This window comes from Xiphophorus hellerii, chromosome 23 (genome assembly GCF_003331165.1).
Source record: "Xiphophorus hellerii strain 12219 chromosome 23, Xiphophorus_hellerii-4.1, whole genome shotgun sequence".
Taxonomy (NCBI): domain Eukaryota; kingdom Metazoa; phylum Chordata; class Actinopteri; order Cyprinodontiformes; family Poeciliidae; genus Xiphophorus; species Xiphophorus hellerii.
Window position 1 is genome coordinate 9,775,167 of NC_045694.1, and position 16,709 is coordinate 9,791,875.

General features: G+C 37.9%; 1 long non-coding RNA gene across 1 annotated transcript; it reads right to left on the reverse strand.

Annotated features, from left to right (window-relative positions):
• Window positions 1-778: 778 nt before the first annotated feature.
• On the reverse strand, window positions 779-6,831 carry LOC116714040 (uncharacterized). Its single transcript, XR_004337983.1, has 3 exons — window positions 6,820-6,831; window positions 6,307-6,309; window positions 779-908 (listed from the first exon to the last, which is right to left on the reverse strand). It is a non-coding gene; the product is annotated as an uncharacterized LOC116714040 (long non-coding RNA).
• Between the last annotated feature and the right edge of the window lie 9,878 nt (window positions 6,832-16,709).

Consider the following 16,709-nt stretch of genomic DNA (forward strand, 5'->3'; position numbering starts at 1 on the left):
AAGTTATCAAGTTTTCAACTGCACTTTTTCCTCACTGCTCTCATGGAGTGTTGAAAGGAGGAGCACCAAATATCCAGACTTGAGTTAATTCTCATTAATCAGAGTCTAAAAGGCAACACACATTTACGTCTTACATTAATCCAAAATATGTTCCAAAATAACTCCTGAAATGCCTAAACAGTGGTTCTGTTAAGTTCAGTTCGGCACTGTCATTTATCTCTGGCTGAGCCTGTTCCTTCAACTTCTAATTTGTCTACCTAACAACCCCACTGTTATGAGTTCATTTAGTATTTTGAGCTTGATTACAAGGATTAGAAATTTAATCTTTTGTCGATCTAAGTGTTTCATCTTGTGGCCTTCTTCAGGTGCCCAAACAGATTGACATTTCAGATTTTCATTTGGAAAACACATATTCTCATTCATCTTAACATTATGTACTCATTTTTGGTTTTTATGAAGCAAAATTACATTTCAGTTGGTTTATTTTAATATGGCGATGTTAAATTAAAGGGGATCTGAATACTTCACGTGGTTATTTAACCTCCTGAAAATCAAAATGGGGTCTATATACAGCTCTGGAAAAAATTAAGAGACCACTTGAAATGATTAGTTTCTCTGATTTTACTTTTTGTCTGTTTGTGCTAAAATAAACGTTCCTTTATTCTATGAACTACTGACATGTCTCTGAAATTCCAAGCAAAGATTTTATATTTATTTGCAGAAAATGAAATGGAAAAAGATGCAGTGCTTTCAGACCTAAAATAATGCAAAGAAAACAAGTTCATATTCACTTAGAAACAACAATACTAATGCTTTAACTCAGATTTCAGAGATCAATATTTGGTGGAATAATGATGAGGTTTTCAATGGGGTTCTGTGCAGTGGGCTCTTTTTTTCCTGAGGTGTATCTGTGGAAAATCCGTTTTAAAAACATTTGTCATACATAAATGCTGCTGGAGATTCTAGAAAATTAACGACTGAGAAGACCTTACAGATGATGACAAATTCTGAGAGGTTAAAATTTGGTGTCTATCGCAGGTTTAATTTGTTTATCTTCTGTCTCATTACTGCTCTTCAGGCTGTCATTAACTCTGCTGATTTTAATTTTCAGCCGTTATTAAAAAATTTAATCTGAGCGGATGCAACATTTATTGGTAATTCAAGGAGGAACATCTCTAAAACATTACCTTTCACTCCTGTCAACGTGCTTTAATGTCATGACTTTCTTCATCTTAATGAATTTCCTCAACACTTTGAGTGGTTTATTATTCAAGAGGGATACATATTTGGTGTTGGGCCTGATGTGTCAGAGTATTGCAGCGGCGCTTGAATTCCGAAATCAGATCAATTTAGTACAAGCCGTGCAGTCGATTGTTGTTTCTGATAACCTGCTGTGTGCTTCAAAACAAAACATTTCCTGCTCATACAGAAATTGCTTAACACTAATAGGTTAGTGTGTGTGTAGCTCGGGTCTGTTATTGAAAGCGATTTGGCTGACCAACCAACTGAAAGGCTTCAATGCCTTTCCTGGAGCCGCAGTTCGAAATAAAACCAAACTAATTTCTCTCAAAGTTCCTTTATCCGTTTTCCCAGAGCTCATAGAACAGGGTTTCTCTGCATGACTGCAGCAAAATTAATTCAGGATGAATGAGACCAACCGAACATTGAGTTACAACTCCCACTTTTGATTTGATCAGAATATGCCTTTCCCCAGTATGCTTTTCAGCTGGAACTATGTTTCTCATTCCTCTCTTTGCCATGATTTCCTGGAATTCGCTGGCGAGTGTAATCACTTGTGCACTCAGTGGAGATAAGCATCCAAGACACCAAATGACTTTCTGTGATTTCACAGTTTTTAATTGGATCCTATGGATAAAACAATTTGTTATCTTAGTTTCGGAGGTGTTTGTGACTCTAGGCAAAAACTGTGAGATCTGATTTGAATAACGGGAGCAGTGAGTTGACACATTTACCAGTGGATTGCAGAAGATTGATGTTTCCATACACACTACCTCAATTCTCAATGGGAATGAGAACAATAACTGGAGCTAAAACTAATTTATAGACCAAGAAGACTTGGTCTATAAAGTATATGAGTGGAAAATGGGGAGAAAAATATTTTTTCAGTATTGAAGAAAACATCTTGATTTCTGCCTGCAGTGCCCCTTGGATTATTTCACATTGTTTCTCTAATGATCAAAACTTTCCATGTACTTTATTTGGAGATTTTAATGTGTGCATGCATGTCTCTATGGGATCGCAAAGTGTTCACTCAGAACAGTTTGATTCTGGTCAAATTTAACTTGTAGTATGAATGACAATGCAAAAATAGATTACAGCAAAAAAATCTAAATTGAGCATCAAGACCTGCTGTGCGAACATTGCCTTTCTTGTGCACGCCACAAAAAGAAAACTTCTGTTTTTAGTTTGCTTCGTGTCATGTCAGGGCTGCATTAAACATGCAAAAAAGGGTTATTTGATACCAAAATCAAATTTGATTAGACGTCTTTGAAATAGTTTGTTGGTGGAAAGCAAACATCAACACCATAAATGGATGGAGCTAAGTACAGGGCAATCTTCTAGGAAAGCCTATTAGAGGCTGCAAAGATTGGAGCGGAGACTCTTTGACAAATGATGACAAACCCCAAACATAGAGCCACAGCTACTGCAGTGGTTTCCATCAAAGCTTGTTCAAGCTTTGATGGAGTGTTAAGAAGAGGAGCTTTAACTGGGTTTGAATGACCTGGTTAAAGTTCAGACTTAAATTTTAAACATTTAGAAATCAATACTGATAGGGAGACTGGATGGGAGAGTATCTGTGCAGTTTACCTATTTTGAGAATGGTCAAAAAAATCTTAATTTTTTCTGTTTTACCACAAAAGTTTTGCATTTAATGGTTGTTCTACAGAGTATTGAATACCAGTGCCCCATTTTTCAGATTTTTATCATTGAAACATAAAAAAAAATCAATTCCTTCCTCACTTCCCAATTATACAGCTCTTTGTTTTGGTCCATCACATGAAATCCCAATAAAATGCTTTTAGGTTTATGGTCATAATGTGACAAGGTTCAACTAGTATCACTTGCACAATCTAAAATGTATGTGCACAAAAGTGTTAATGATTCTTATTGAAAAAGCTTTAAAAGCTCTTATTGTATATATGGTTCAGTGTTTTTAAAGTTTATCATGGAGCTAAAATTCTATTTTTGTCTTTCAGCCATCGTCCTCTCGCCACCCTCACAACAAGCTCATTACAAACTGTTCACCAACGTTAATCGTTGACTTGGGAGTCCTTATGGCAGATGTTCGATGTTTATGGGATAGCTCAGGGGTATGAGTTGTCACTTCTGAAGGTCTTTCTCTTAGTTAATGTGTAAGAAATCTACAGATGGACTTCATCTGAGCTAAAAACAAAACCCTTTGAAATGGCTTATTGATCTTTTACTCCCCCTCTCTTAGTGTTGATGTGGTGTAACCAGATAGTACTCACTTTCTTTTGGCTGGGCAGAGGAGAGTCGCTTCTGCTTGTACACACAAACAGAAATGCAAAAACGTGCTCCTGTTCATATATGGACCCAAGGAATTGGATCTGAATGCAGCGGGCTGTGAGGACGGGTAATGGAGGACAGTATGTGTCCTGGGATCACGCGTCTGGATCCTCCATTGCGAGGGCGATGAGACCTGAAGGGCGACAGGGAGATGGAGGCATTGAGGGGGAGAGCTGCCGTTGCCCAACGCTCTGTTAGGCGCCTAATGGAGAGACAGCAGAAAAGCAGCGAGCTCTACAGGGCCCGCTGCTCACAAGGAGCCCTGGAACGCAAACTCATTGGGAGGAAAGAAGAGTCAGGCAGTGGATGCTGGTGCAAGGCTGGGGCCTTCCATGACTTTCTATTGAAGGTTATGTGTTAGTCCAGCAGTCTGGAATTAGGGTTTTATAATTTCAATTACTATTGCAAATAGTAATTTGTGGTACTATTATTATGATGATAAAAGTGACAATAAGACCGTTGTTACTTCCTTAGATTAGCTGCATGACTCTGCAATCATAACCCCACAAACAGAGATGTATCATCTGTAATACTCTTTTTTAGGACACCAGTCATTTATAGAAGTGTACGTTTTCATCACTAAACTGCACACATATTTTGAAATATATTAATATTTATTGATACATTGAACAACCAGCGGAGAAAATACAATAAGGACAGTTCTGGATTTTTTTTTTATACACATCATGAATTGGAATTTATCATGGCGATGTCCATTCACTTCCACACTAATCGCCCACCTCCAGCCAAGCGATTAGTGAAAGTTAGACTTCACGAACATAGGCATGTCGGTCACCCTTCATGTTGCCGTTGAATTCTCATAAAACACATCTATTCATAAATTTGAAACGTCTTTTGTAATTTTTGTGACACTACTATGTATATGCAATTTAGCTTTTTTTTCAGCCTATATTAGAGAGTAAGTAGAGTAAAATAAGTTAAAATATGGCATGCAGAAGCTCAGGACTGTGGAGTCTGAACCAGTGGATAGATGGATTTCAACCAGTCAGTGGTCTGTTTTTGCATTGTTTGCAAAGACAGTTCATTAGTAGCAAGAGATGAATCCAATCTGAACCAAAGTGTTAAAAGATCCAAATCCACCATTTACCTGTTTTTGAGAGAGAGGACAATTTTTGGGCAAGAAATATTGGGTTTATTTGTATTCATGTGACAGGTTTTTACTTTAATGTGCAAAGCACGTGGTGCCTGTATCACAATATTTATATTTATAACATGGAGCATGGGCTGTATTCAGCCATTGTCCAATGCATATGCAAATTTGCTTTGATGTTGTTGTCTGGGAAATATTCAGATTTTAATTTTCTCCAATGAGGACAAATAAAATATTTAGATTTACCCCAATGCTAAATTTGATAAGTCTTTTATTGCAATAAGACTTACAATTGTTCTACCAGCAGTGAGACCATTGTAATAATCCTTCTGAAGTATTTCCTACCTTATCTACATTTTTGCTGTTTACACTTCACTGGAAAAGCCAAATTTGTTTATCTGTGAAATATAAACATACACAAGGTGTAGTGATAAGACACAAGCATATGTTTATCTGCAAGCTTTTTATTATTTAAGGTCACCATTCAACTAAACCCTCATGAGAACCTATACACCTTAGCAAACATTTAAAATCTGTGCCAGAGTCACAAGCATTCATTTTTTAAGACCTTGGCTGTGCTGAACAAGTTACAGGGGAACAATTGACATGAATTATGAAAATAGAAGTACTGCACTCAAACGAGTGGAATATAGCCTACCGGTTATGTAAAGGTCGGTGAGTAGGTTGTTAAAGAGCGAGAAACACAGAAGAGTACCTTTTTCACTATATAGCTACAAAATGTGCACAGATTGGACACTACCTTCACATCATTGATATCTGCACACTTACCGCCCTGTGAGCTGCATAGTTAGCATAACTCTACCTGATGGTTGTTGAAAACTGAAAAGCTCATCAAAGCAACGGAATCAAAGCAAGACAGAACAGCTAGTTTTATCTTTGTTTTACAATTAGGTAGTTATGCAAATTGTGAAACTACAATCATATTAACACTCACTGTTTTCCCACATGGGGCTACTGTCATTGATCAGAGGTCCAGTGAAAAGAGAAAGTGACTCACTTAAAGCAAACCCATAGGGCAAAAATGTTTTGACTTCCATTCGGTCACTACTGTGTCTGGAAACAGTCCAATAATTTAAAAAAAAACTTCCAGCTGTTTTCTGTTGGTAAGTTGATGTATTTTGGTGCCTGGAAAACTAACAGTTTGAAACGCCTGTTATTTTTTAAATTAACTTACAATCAGAGGGCCAAAGTGGAGTTCCAGGATGTTTGGTTAGCTGGTTTTACCACTTTATGCTCTGTACAATGGCTGCTGGAAAAGACAGGTGTCTTGTTGTTCAAGTTCAATTTAAAATACTTAATTAGTCTGAGAGTGAAATTAAATGTTGTAATTCATACTTTTTTCTTTAAGGATTTGATTTTAGACTGTGAAAGGCAGAAAGGATCTGCAGTAGCTGTCCCTTTTACAGCTACTCTAGAGAAGCTTCTGACTGAAGACATTCTGCTGTATAGCAGTGCTGTAAAGAGGAGGATCAGGTTTGTCTGTAATATCTTGATTTTATGAAGAATCGTTCCCTTATCCTTATCAGTCAGAGGTGTATAGAGGGAAAAGGAATAGTGAGAGTACTGTCCCCTGTGGTGCTCCTGTTTTGCTGACCACCTGCTGTAACATAATCCTTCAACTGCACAAACTCTGGTCTGTCAGGTAGTCATTGATCCAGACTGTTGTCTCGGCCTCCAATTGTGTTTTCTGGAGTTTCTGACACAGCAAATCAGGCTGAATTGTGTTAAATGCATTGGAGAAATCAAAGAACATGATCCCCACAGTGAAGCCAGATGTTTATTGGTGAAGGAAATCACTTTCAGTACATCTGTTAAAAATCCTGCAGCTTTAATCTGTAATATTACTTCACTCACATATCCTGCTGTTCGTTTTTTTTTCTTCCCACAAATCATCGGGCTCATTTTTCTTCATGTATGTTTAATTATGATTTTCTATTTCTCAGTGTCTCATTATACTTTATTGTGTTATTTGTCTTGTTTGTGTACTTTGATTTGGAGTCTGCTAATAAATTCAGCAGACTCAATTGAATTGCAGTCTAAACATATTTTTGGTTAGCTATGCAAACCTTGCAAACAAAACAAAGAAACCAACCAGTCTCGGTAGCAGACTGTTTTGATCTCATAAAACAATGGAGGACATATAGCATTTATATCCATTTGTGATAGGCCATGTGAAAAGTAGGAACAAGTCACCAGAGCACTAACAGAAAAAAAGAAAAAACATACATTTCTAAAAAAGTGATTTTTTTTTCCCCCTTGCAAAACATGTTAGTTGAAGTCATTATTTATCAGTTTCAGAGGTTTTAAAACGGTAAACTTTGTGTTTGAATTCAACTTGTTTACAGAGTTGCTTGAGCCGACAGCACATTTGACTTTTGGGATGGGTGACACACAGCTGATTAACAACATGGCTGCTGTTGAAATCGCAGGTGCAGCGTAGCTTTCCCTGCTGTCCTCCTGCTGAAAGATGGTTGTATACCTTTTGTGACACCTTCAGCTGGAAAGTGTACATCCTAATTACCTTTGTCTTTCATTTATTGTTTTTGAGCAGTGGTAATTACTTCCTAAATGGTGCTCATATCCAGCCTCTTCTTCTGGTACTTAAAATAGTCTCCCTGTTCTCATCCGCAAGCAGCGTGCCAACTCTCCATTGGCTGCACATGCATAAAACCAATAGAAAACATATTTAAGGAGCAAGTGATAAAAGTTGGATGTATTTTTTTTTTATCTGGTGCTTGTGGATTTCTCCTCACCCTAATTCCACCCTGGGCAACCACCCAAATCACGCATATCAAAAAGTGACGCGTTTTTATTTTGTTTCAGTCAAAATACATTTATCTTTTGTTTAATTATAAACACAGCAAAGTTAGTTTTAAGAAACTGGATGCCTAAAAAAAGTTTAATTAGTAGTTAATTTGTGTGAATATTTAGATTCATTAATTCTTTTGTTTTAGTAAAACATCTCACATTTAGAGAAATTGGGTTTATTCATATTATTGTCTGAGGGTCTGAATATCAGACTTAATTAATATCCTTCATCATTGGCATTTCTTCTGTTCCTGCATAGGGAGCACATGTACTTTCAAGAGGGAGTCGGTTCATTGAAAAGACAGGACAGAGCGATGTTAGTGAGCAGAAACCCCAGATGGACTCCACTACACTCCACTCAATAAGAAAAGCCCTAAACGGATTTCAGTGAGGGAATTGCTCAGGGAGAACAGAACAGATTGATGGATACACGTTCTGCATGCTATTGCCGGTGGAACAGCAACACCAAAAGCATCTCATCGACAATTACAGCAGAGGGAGCGGCGAGAGAGAGTGTGAGATACAGCCAGGGGAGCCCATGAATTTCAGGAAGATATTAGGTTTGGGGAAGGAAGAAAAAAATTTATCCGCACAGTCTCATCCAGTTGGTTTCCAGCTCACTGTGACAAGAATCCTTGGCAGCACTTCACAAGTCTATGCAATTCAAATCCTATCATTGTATTTCTGCAGATTCAGTATGTTTCAAGGTCACTTGTAGTCTCCTGTAATTGATTATTACAAGTGCGCAGCACCAGTCTGATAAGCTCATTTCTCAATCTTAACGCCGAGCAAAGACTGTATTCATTACCACTGTTGGCTGCAGACAAAGCAGGTGTAGTTTATTAATAGCCGAGACCAAAGAATCATTGCCAGCAGGCTTAAGTTAGATATAAAAAAGCTCAATGATTGTGTAGGCATGTTTGAACTCAGTATGTTAAATACAGAATTGTATAGGAGTGATTGTTATGCCAGAGAAAAACTGAATAAAGGACATGCCAGATCAGAAGCTCTTCTGCAATTGTATAAAAACCAAGAGGAAGAAAAAGGTTCTATTTTCTTAGCTGTTAATCTGTGTAATCTAACAGTGTAGGACTCAATCTCTGGAGGAGAATAGGTGCGAGACGATCCACCTTCCAATTCAAAAGGACATGAGGCCTCAGCAACACATCACAGGTACTATTCAATGCATGTGGTGCAAAATGGCATCAGCTTCTGGGGGGCTTTGATAAGATATCTCCCTCTTCTTTCTCCTCTTTGCCACTGCTGCCTCACACGCAGCGGGGGAAGCGTGTGGCTTGGCACAACTTTTGAAGTCTCACTTGGACGCAGCAAAGAAAAAAGGGTTGCAGGTGTTGATTAGACGTCAGCTTCACTTTAGGAGATAAGTTGCTCCGTGGATAGGCTATTCTTGATTTTTCAAGGACACAAAATGCGTTTGAGAGACTTCCAAAGGTTTGTATTCATGCTATTGTTTGCAGTGAAAACAAGTAGAGATTTATAAAGCGACATTACTCTTCCTTTCATCGTTTTTTTTTTCTACTAATGTACAGAGTCTGCTTAAATGAAGTGAAAATCAAGCATTAAATTAGATGTGCTCATCAAATTAATTGCTTATCATCAGACTAATCCATCTTAATCTTTTAGCTCATATTAATCAATAGCGCTTAAGAGCAGGATGACAAATGGGGTGTATAAGTAGAGCAAAAATGTAAGCAATGGTTAAAAAACCCCCAGGAAACTGGAGAATGAATTTAAGGCCTTGTAAAAGTGTGTGTACCTCTGGACCCATTTCATCTTTTCACAAATCTATAATATTAAATTTTGTGTAACTGATCAACACAAAGTATTGGATAAGTGTGAAGTGGAAGGAAAATGATCACGGTGAAAGGATAAAGTCAGGAGATATTCTTGCTTACAAATATCTCACAAAGCACCATCTCCCCACAGCAGCCACTAATAAAACAACTTGTGTGGGACAATGCGAAGCTACCAAAACATGGCTGCCCTCCTCCTAAACTGACGAACCAGGCCCAAAGTGACTCTGGAGGAGCTGCTGAAGAACAAACACAAGGAGACCCAAAGTTCAAATTGGACAACTATTACTGTATTTGTTAAACTCGCCACAAATATGCGTGAAAAGAATGTAGTTGAAATACATCCACAAGTCCCATTTACAGTTTTCTTCAAGTTCTCTAAGAGACGGCAAACAAGTGAGCAAAGTTTCTAAGCAGTCTTAACTTTTGTTGAGGAGAAAAGAGAACTGTGTGGATTTTTTTTTTCTTTTTCAAGTTAGTGACAATCACTGAGGAATGAAAAGTAGCCAATTTTGCAAGCAGTTTAGTTTCTAGAGAACTGTTTGAACTGGACTAACAGTTTTTTAGTTACTCTAAAATGTTCAAACTAAGGTGTCAAAGTTCCCACACTGTTTAAATGAACTCCCATCCAGCCAAGGAAACCCTATTTCTTATTTGACAAATTGAAAAAAGTTTGAAAATTAGGTATAGGAATCCTCAAGAAAAGTTGAATTTTGTGGCCTTCAAGCAAGAATGTAGCCTTTAAGACCTGTAAGGAGCTGCAGGATGCTTTGAGACTTGGGTGGAGGGTGTCCTCAAAACCAGGAAAATTATCTGAAACATACTGACGGAGCTTGAATTGAGTGGTTTAAATCATTGTGTAAGAACAGTCTTAAATCCATGTAACTGTTGCTCACATATGTCCTTCATCCAGTTTGAGCTTGAACTTTTTTTTAAAAGGAGAAGAATGAGCAAAGACTCTCAAGAAAGGGTTTCTACAAAGTGTTGACTTGGACAGAATAGAAACAGATGTCACATTTTTCTTTTTTTAAATAAGATTTAATAATTTTAATTCCACCATCCAATTATTCTCACATAAATTCCAGATCAAACCAGTTTGTGGCTCGAACATGAGAGGGCTGATTACTTTTTAAGATGTATACACACATTCCTTTAGCTTAATGATAGGAGAAAAAAAATAATTTCTTTAGCTGCATTTTGTTTCCTGTTTACAGATTTGAAGGTTGTTGCACAAGAAAAAAAAAAACAACTTTCACATTCTGGAGGGTGCTGTGGGACTTGAGCCAAGAAGTCTGTCATTCACCATGTAAAAACAATGCAGGTACTGATGGTTCAGTCACTAGGCAACACCAACTACTTTATTTACTGTAAAAATAAGCATGTTTGTGTATATATTAGGGAGTCAATTATGAATAAATATGATATATTTTTTCATATTCTTTCTCAGGAGGAGGAAGACCTTGTGATAGCAGTCTTCCTCTAACATAAAGCACAAGATAGCTGATAGAGCTCAAGGCCAAAGGAAAGTTGTGACTAAGCCGATGTATTTATCTGTATAGCTGTTAGTCCCATTTCCTGTGTGGGTGGGTGTCTGTACGATTTAGTTTATCCTCTTTGCAAATAATGTATATAATTAGGTAAAACAATCTTATTTCTGATAAGCCCCTCTTAAATGGTAGCGAAATCTTTCAAAGTGGCATTAATGTTGTTGCAGTTGACCTGACCAAACTGATAAGAGCCTTTTAATTGTTTTTCTCTCCCATAGCTGCGGTAAATTAGTGCTGACTGAATCCTGCTGCTTTCGTTTCGGAGCGCCAGTATCGCCCATGTTCTGAGTCCACCGCGCTGCATCCACCTCGGGAGCAATGTAGGTCATGATATAAAAACCCACCTCCAACCCCCTACAGCTCAAATTCAACTGACATCTTTGAGGCGGGCGAAGTCTCGGGCTGCACACTAATCCTTCCGGTCACACCGAGTTTCAAATTCAATCTTGGGGTTTTCTCATTATTGGTTTCGCAGATGCTGAGACCTCATATCGGCCAATAGGTAGTTCAGCTAATCTGATAAGATACTGTAGTAAGGCCAGTAGAAACTAATGATTTTTGGATCTGTAGGTTAGATATTTTTAACGGCACACGGGAGGCGGTGAGGAGAGAAAAGACAGGGGGCTGACGCCAAGTTTGGAGGCTGAAAACTGAGGGTCATAGTCACCAACTTTATAAGCATACAACCGAGAAAGTGCTGGTACGTAGCTGAACAATGCTACCCTTCATCTAGCTGTTACTACAAACGCCTATTCAACTGGTTAAAAATGGTTTGCGCATTTTCCCTCATTTACATAAAAGCGAATTCAGCCGTTTGTTTTTCAGCAAGCGAAGTATTTCCAGAGTTCTAAGGAAAGTAATAGTTTTAAAACTACAGATGGTAGAAGTGCAGACTGTCACTTCATCTGCTCATCTCTGATCCAGCTGCAAACTCATGTAGAGATTCTGACTCTACCCATGTAGAGTCAGTAACAACAAAAAATTGTTTAATCCATTAACTTTAAAGGTGAGCAGGTGAACCTTCAGTTTATATTCAAATATCAGATGAAGACACTGAAGTCAAGTTTAAAGCCGAGAGAGAGAGTCATAAATCATCAGTATGGGGTCACCACAAGACTTCCTGTGTGTGCGCGCAACACCTGAACCATGCAGGTGGTGTGTGCACACACACTACACCTGTAAAAGTACAAGTATTCATGGGAAGCCTTTCCGTACAACACCCACATGTGCTAAAGAATGCAATGTTCTTTCAAACATGAAAACAAGCAGAATGTTAATGCGCTGAACTAAAGTACAAAAGTATTTTATCATGAAAGTTGAAAAGTGACACCAAACAAAACTACATTTCTTTAAAAGATTACCTTTTCTCCCTTAGCTGCAGCGATGTCGGAGAAAGAAAGGTGGTTCAAATAACAATTAAGTGCTGAACTTACTCACCTGAAATGACTTTAAGTCAAAATTATACATCGCTGGTAAAGAGAAAACTGGCTAAAGTCCAAATCCAGCTTCTTGTAGCTCTCGGCCTGCCCCAGATTCCATGTGAGCCTTCACAGCAGCAGATGTAACCACCCGTCTATCCAATATGAGGGGTTTCCACAGCAGTTCTTCCTTCTATGAAACATTCAAGTACAATTTATCTGCAGTTGGTCTGTATATCAGACTATATTTTTACCGTTAAAAAGTGGTTTTATTGTTGTAAAATCTAGCTGTCAAAATCACTTTATTCTCAGAAAATTGTAACTTTTTGTTTCATGACAAAACATTGTGAAAAATATTTCTACATCTTTATGTCTTCATTGAAATGTCCTATAAATATAAATAAGTTTGATTTTTGTGTACACCCCTAATACACACACTGGCCACCAGTCTCTCTATGCAGGTAAATTGTTGCATCCGTTTCTAATAAAGTTGGAGCATGTTATACATTTTTCTTGCAAGTGTTTGAGTCAATATTTTAAGTATTCCCCCTCAAGGTTATTAAATCATGAGTCTACCGAGGCCTAGTCGAGGACAGTAACTATAACTGACCTACTTTCAGATTTTTTTTAAAATACAGACTTATTTTCTTTAGCGGTTAAAAATAATAAATGCACATGCTACTTCCTATTTGTAACCTTTCTGCTGTTCTCAGCTCTTTGTCAGTCTGATTATGTCCTGTTCTTTTTTTTTTTAAATCTAGTTTCGTCTTGGATGATATAAGTGTCACATTTTTCCCCTCTTAAAGGTTAAGGCAAAAGTTGCAGTAATTGTGTGTCTGTGCGACAAGACTCTGATTCCATCTCATAATAAACTAAAATCCCCCTCAATGGGGTGAGCAGAAAGATCAATACTGTTGACATGGTAGGAAATGGGCCGCGATGTCTCTGAGCCAAAGCAGCAACACATCCAGTTCATACCGCTGTCTTGTGGGAGTTTACAGCTGTGACAGGAAAATGGGCTAGTAATGGTGTTTGGACAATATTCCAGTATAAAAGAACAAAAAAACTGAGTATAAGGTAGAGCACAAACATCTACCTACAAAACCTGGGAATATGCTAAATGCCCGGTTCATTTGCAGTATTTTTATGAGAGTATTTTTCAGTACTTGAGGTTTTTCTGCTAACATTATATTCTTGGATGAACCTTTTCTCATCTCTGATGTGTGCACATGTGGGAGTAGTTGAATGCAAACAGAGTGGTGGGAAAGTAATCTTGGAGAAGTATTTGGTAGTTTTCGTTGCACAACAGTGTTGCAGTCGTATATCATGTCGCAATCCCTCGAACTCACTTGTTTCTGGACTTGGAGAAGATTTGCTTTGGTTGGAATAGCATATGTTTTTAATATTCCACGAGACTATTAGATTGTTGCCAGAATAAATGAAACTCTTCTTCTCAGTCTTCAAGCTGTTGCAACTTCATCTCAAGGGTTGTGACCCATTTTTATAGTGTTTATGTAAGTCATATTTGAGGGTAGACATGGTGTGGATCAGCAGGATGCCAAGCACAGGATGACAGGTTGTATTCCACCCAAAACTGAATGATACAGATAAGATGCAGGATTTTTTTAAAAGCTCAACTTATCTCCCAAACTGTAAGTAGAGACTTGGGCAGCACAGCTGGCAATGTGGCGCTGCACTAGACCTGAGGACTTGTCTGGGGAGATGTGCTGCTTCGATTTGGCTGAGGGCTCATATTGGTAATCCAGCCTGCAGGGTGGAGATTGAAAATGGAAGCAGATCACAGATCTCCCTCTGAGTAGATTATGGAGATATTGGAGCCCTAGATGCCATGTGATGGCACAGTGAAGTGATCAGATACTGAAAATGAAAATTGATTTGGAGAATACCGTTCCTATTTTAGCCATAGATTTTTGCAGGGATGGATGTTTAAGAACCATTTGATACATCTACTGACAAACTGACCATTAAATGTTTCAGTATTTTTATATTAACTTTAATTTTAAGAAACTACTAAACATCATATTAACCATCTACAAATTGCCACAAAATAAAAGTGCAGACATTCTTTTCTGCCATTTTTAGATAATTTACTAAGAAGTATGGGAGCACAACATATTGCCTGTTTGTTGATGCTATATATCTAAAACAGATACTCATCTCCTTTTTTACATGACCTGTTCCGGCTAGAAATTATGACAGGCAGCAGAAAAGGAAACGGCCTGTTTTAATTGATGACACATTTATTGGCAAATAATAAGGGCCACATGGCAAAGAAGAAATGCGCCAAGCCTATATGTAATATAATTACCCAACCAAACAGATGTCAGATCAGCTGTCTAATGCAAAGTGCCACAACATGTAATTATTTATAAGCAGAGTCACCCTGTAGATTTGATTTAACTGCATGTTTTACACTGAGTTTATCTCTCTATATGTGATGTCTAAAACTTGAAACATAGGTTAACAGACAGTGGAGTAAATAAATGTTTCATGCACAGTTGAATTTTCCAGGTTTACAAAGAATGGAGAGTTCTGTAGGTATCGACTCATCTCAACTGTGAGACAGAATCTGAAAAAGAAATCCAGAAAATCACATTGTGGGATTTTGAAATAATTAAGTATTACACAAAACCAGCATGAATTCTGCCTCTGACAGAGCTGCTGGTTTGAATTTAGAAGCCCCCCTGTATTAATTGCACCAGTTTGAACTCATTACCTGTATAAAACACACCTGTTCGCACACTTGATCAGACTCTAACTTTTCCACCATGGGCAAGACCAAAGATCTAAGGACATCAGGGATGTAATTGTAGATCAGTATAAAGCTGGGATGAGCTACAGGACAAAAAGCAAATAGTTTGGTGAGAAGACAACAATAGTTCATGTAATTAGAAAATGTAAGAAACTTGAGATGGCTGTCAATCTCCACAGGAGACTCCATGCAAATACCACCCTATTACCTATTTATACCACCAATAGCTGTTTTGCATTTTTCACCTTTTCTTGCTCACAAATAACTACATCCTTAAAAGCATTTTCCTCACAAATATGTCACCAGTTAAAGGGAAACAAACAGGATTTTTGATTGTATTAAACCTATTGCCAACAAGCTGTTTCACAAGCAAAAGTAAAACATTAATTAAACATTAATTTTAGTGAACATTAACTTTGTACTTTTTATAAGTTTTATTTGACCTGGCATCCGTTTAGAGGCCCTTTAGTGTCTCTTAGCTCCACCCACATTGACATTTTTCTGACTTTTTCTGGGAGTGCTTGGGTTAGTTACACTTTAAAAATTTGCACAGCATTTGTATGACATCCCATTGAAGTTTATTAGCAGCCAACAGGAATGAGTTTCTCTAAATAGTTTGTAATGTCATGCAGGGTATTTTTTCTTTAATGTCTAAGATGACTAGGTCCTTTTCTCTTCTCGTATTTGCTGCAGAGTCATAAATAGTGGGTAAGGAAGCTTAGGTTTCGAAGTCATGCTTATGTTTCTTTCATTGACTTGCATTCGTTCAAGATGATAAAAGCTCAGAGAGGATACAGGGAAAACGTAGCTCTACATCATTGTTTAGGTTTCTTCTTTTGAAACAGTAATTTTTGATTATTTTACGATTGGATTAACCTAATTTGTCTTGGTTTGTAAATTCAAAGACACAGTTTTACCTGTTTATTGATGTAATTAATGTCCAAGTCATCATGCAGGAGGCTCATCCTGATTGTGTGGTTCTGAGGGATGTTAATGTTATCAAAGCTGACTTATCTCCACAAGGATGGATTGCTGATTAAAGGCTGCTTTTAAGGCAATCCTATGCTGACACTCACCTTTGCTGAGGGCTAATCCTATTTGTAAGCTGCTTCACTTGACAGCTGGTCTTCCTACAGAGGGACAGAGTTTAAAAACCTGGACAAAAACACTAAGATACAGTATGTATCCGTACTGTGTTGGACATTGGGAATATCTCTGCCAGCTTACCACACGTATTTGCTCAGCAATGGATTAGCGGTTAGCCCAGCAGCACACCTTGATTATGCGCTTTATGGTGACAACTTGAGCAAGGCTCCATTATAATTGACCCTCATGTTAAACCAAGCAAGCTCAAGCTTTTTCTCATAACTTTACTGGTGAATAAATCTTTAGGTTCTGTACCCGATGCATGGCCAAGTCGCATGGCATTTCGTTTCGCAATTACCTGACAGAGGCAGACCTCCTGCTCTCTAGACTTTATTATCACTACATGCACTTTGGGTCTCCCAAATGGCAATTATCTCACCATGCTCACAGGTGATTCAGCATGACTTCCATTAGTCTCGTGGTGAAATGCTGCTACATTAGTTCACGGCTTCTTGTCTCTTGTTAGTTTCCGAGGCACAGTAATGACAAATTGGAGCACAATTACAGTTGCATTAAAGAAGA